At 45.0% G+C, this 4,140-nt stretch overlaps 1 pseudogene; it reads right to left on the reverse strand.

The window, feature by feature from the left end:
• Positions 1-265: 265 nt before the first annotated feature.
• LOC115186287 (myelin-associated glycoprotein-like) lies at positions 266-4,140 on the reverse strand (annotated as a pseudogene).

Genomic DNA, 4,140 nt, shown 5'->3' on the forward strand with positions numbered 1-4,140 from the left:
TAGAGAGAGAGAGAGAGAGAGAGGGAGAGAGAGAGAGGAGAGAGAGAAGAGAGAGAGAGAGAGAGAGAGATAATGAACACAAAGATTGATCTGGAGAAAAAACAACTGACTGGGTTTTTAAACCAAGGGAAAGGGATATGATTGGGTGAGGGAAGAGGAGCAGGTGTCTTCTGTTTGGGGACTGATTGATGACTGATTGGGGAGTGATGATTGTCACCTGTGAGGGGAGAAGGAGAGAAAAGAAATACAAATACAGGATACACACTATGTGTATCCGTAACAACGGGTATAGTATCAGCAACGGGTAAATTATTATTATCATGTTCATCATCATGTCTCACCACTTTCTTTCTCAGACATTGTTTGTCCTTCTTGACTGTGCTGTAGTACAACGCTGGGTTCTCCAGTTTAGAGACCAGGTACCGCCCAGGGTTGCCATTCTCTCTGGGGGGTGGAGTCACAAGATCAGACTCGGTCTCATGGCCAATAACTCAGGGCGACACTCCAAGCCTGGGCATCCATTTTAAAACAAGTGCCTGTTTCCCAACGTAGTTAATAATCTTACATTTTATGGTTGATGGTTGACGTTCATGGTTATTGTTTCAAGGGTTTAGTTGTGGTTGAGCTGGCACATTGTCTTGGAGCGACTTTCTGTAAAAGCTTTCGTCGGAAATTTCAATCAAATTTATTTATAAAGCCCTTTTTACACCAGCCGATGTCACAATGTGCTATACAGAAACCCAGCCTAAAACCCCAAACAGCAAGCAATGCAGATGTAGAAGCACGGTGGCTAGGAAAAACTCCCTAGAAAGGCGGAAACCTAAGGAGAAACCTAGAGAGGAACCAGGCTCTGAGGGGTGGCCAGTCCTCTTCTGGCTGTGCCGGGTTGAGATTATAACAGTACATGGCCAAGATGTTCAAACGTTCATTGATGACCAGCAGGGTCAAATAATAGTAATAATCACAGTGTTTGTAGAGGGTGCAACAGGTCAGCACCTCAGGAGTAAATGTCAGTTGGCTTTCATAGCCGAGCATTCAGAGTTAGAGACAGCAGGTCCGGTAGAGAGAGAAAGTTGAAAACAGCAGGTCCGGGACAAGGTATCACGTCCGGTGAACAGGTCAGGGTTCCATAGCCGCAGGCAGAACAGTTGAAACTGGAGCTGCAGCACAGCCAGGTGGACTGGGAACAACAAGGAGTCAACAGGCCAAGTAGTCCTGAGGCATGGTCTAATAAACTATTGCAGCATAAATACTGTGATATATTGCTATAATTCTGAAGCATCGTAGTTAAGTATTTTTAGCATAGCAGGCTAAGGATACAAAGCAGTATCAAAGCAGGGAAAAGAACCTGCAAACTTTCGGCTACGGTTAGACTGGCTTGCTAACCCAATCCACCAGGCAGCCATTTTGGATCTCCATCTCAGAGGATTTCAGAAATGGGACTAGGGATGGCAAATTAATTGAACTCGCTCTGGCGTTAGCATAACTTATGATTATCACGTTGTCCATCGTTCAATCATTTCCGCTAATGAATACACAGGTGTTTAGAATGGATGGCTGGCTGAAGGGTTTCCTTATCGTCAATTCAAACAGGAAATTACTACCTGTAACTCGCATTGACCCCTGTCACAGTTAGTGAAGGGTGGATACTCACTTCTTGTTGTTATGGCCCACATATCTCACTGCTGCGATGATGAAGGCGATGACAGCCACTCCAACGATGGTGCCAACGATCCCTGCCATCATGTACTTCTCTAACATCGGACAAGCACATCATATTGAAGACAGTGTAGGAACAGAAAATACAATTTAGCTAGGTACTATAACGTATTTACATTCAAGATAATGCCATTGCCATATCAAGCCAATGGGGTAGCCAGTTGGTGCTGTTACTTATACAGTCAACCTAGATATCATATAAAGGTACTACACTTCTGATTTCAGTTCTATCTCATGTATGCTTGGCTATACAATGTTTTGCATTTTAATTGTATGCCTTTGTTTCTGTGTTTAACGATAAACCTGAACTTGTGTACTCACACTACTGCTGTAACTCCAGATAAAAGCTCTCCGACCTGTACATGTTGCTGACGCTGCAGTGCCCAGGTTGCTCACCCTTCTCCCGTAGTTTTATCATGCCCATGGACATGTGGCCATCCATGTGCATGTAGTAGTTGTAGAGGCCGTCTGTGTCGTTGATGTTCTTGTCGGGGAGGTAGCACTCAATGATGGGCTCAGGGTTACCCGTAGCCAAGAAAACACACTGGACTCCTTCCCTCACCACTGTGCACATGGACTCTTCCAGAATGAGAGTTGCATCTGAAGAGAGGTATGACTGATATGTAGAGTTGCGATGGTGTAGTGTGGTGTAATGTGGTACAATACTATTCTATTTTACCTTGTCAGCTCGGGGATTTGATCAAGCAACCTTTCGGTTACTTGCCAAACACTTTAACCACTAGGTACCTTCCACCCCAGAGCTGCTGGCTCGTCCATCTTTGTTCTCTGCCAGGCAGCAGTACTGTCTGTCTCCCATTGTGGATGGGCTTGGTGGTGAAGGTGAGCGTGCTTGACAGTGCGGCTGTGTTGCTCTCTTCCACGTAGTCTAAGGTATAGTGGGGTTCAGGCATGTAATCTGTGTACATCCATTGGATCTCTAGGCTATTCTCTGGACAGTTGTCTGGAGGATGCTGTAGCATGCCAACGTCATCAGCAACTATCTCCGCAGGGATGTCAATGTGGGCTGGTGTGGGGGACAGAGTGAATGAGTTAAAATAAACCAGTTCACAACATTTACCTATTCTCATTAAATTGAAAATAATTATAATCACAGCTAGGGCAATCCTAGGCTGGTCCCATATCTATTTGTGCTTGCCAACTCCTACTGTCATTGTTACCAGGCGAGGGCAATCCAGACCATAAAAAACACTGTTAAAAAAAAGCCTCTCGGGGTCTCAGCAGGCTTACCCAGCCCTTGAGCTCAGAGAAGTCTGGGTAGGTGTAGATGTTGGCACCGTCCAGGTCGGCACGGAAGTAGTACCTCAGGGAGTGCTCTGTACCTATATTACTGATGAGGGGTGCAGTTCCTTTGGTGCAGGTCCCCAATGAGCTTGGTACGCCCTTTGTAACTTTCACGCGCAATGTCTTGAACACCACAGGTGGGAAGAGCTGGGGGTAAGGCTTGCCAAAGTACCAGATGTCGTGGATGCCGCGGTGTGGCCGCATACATGAACGTGAAGTAGATGACCACGCAGGAGTTGGTCATGGCCGAGACGTCCCTTGGTACCCAAACATTCCACTGGCCACTGACATCTGAGAGAGGGAATGAGGGAGATTGGAAATTGGAATATTGAGAGCGAAACTGTATATCAATGAACAATCTACAATACATATACAGTTTCAAATGGAATCACTGAGAAAAGATGAGCAGAGAGAACAAAGAGAGAGAGAACAGATGATGATATCATGAGGATCTCCCTGGGTGAGATGGTAAGAGCAGAGACCCTATGTGGAGGAAGCATATGTCTCACTCTCACCACTCGCAACACTTTAAGTGAGAGGGACAAGGTTGATCCAAGATGGACGCCAGCCATCCCTCAGCACTGGAACATTAGTCTGATTCCCTGCTGCCATGTGTGACAGTTGGAACCTGTGTCTACTCTGTACCCTTTTGTTTTAGTGCTGTTTGCTGTAAGTTTGACACACTCGAAAAGTCAACTGGGTCAATGCAGTAAAACCACCAAATCAGTTTTACAGTGCAATTGCATATCTAGATTACTGCTTTTCTAGTATTACATATGTAGTCTTTAAATACATTTCCGCAGTCTAAGATATTGTGTGTAATTGAGTAGTTATTCACACTGACAAGAGGGAATGAGAAACATAAGAGTTTTACCTTTGATGTTCAGCAACAGGGGCAGAAGCAGCTCCAAACACCAACCACATGGTTTCTGTTGAATCCTCCACCAGAGACCTCTGCAACAGACATCGGACCTCAATTACACATCAACTACTTCACACTTTACCATTCTGTTTTGGACCAATGGAGCCCCATGCTATGTGATATATGTCAATATAATGTTATATTCAATAATAAGTAATATGTTACCTGTGGTCAACTAATGTCAGTAGCTGTGACAT

Source organism: Salmo trutta, unplaced genomic scaffold (genome assembly GCF_901001165.1).
Source record: "Salmo trutta unplaced genomic scaffold, fSalTru1.1, whole genome shotgun sequence".
NCBI classification, from domain to species: Eukaryota; Metazoa; Chordata; class Actinopteri; order Salmoniformes; family Salmonidae; genus Salmo; species Salmo trutta.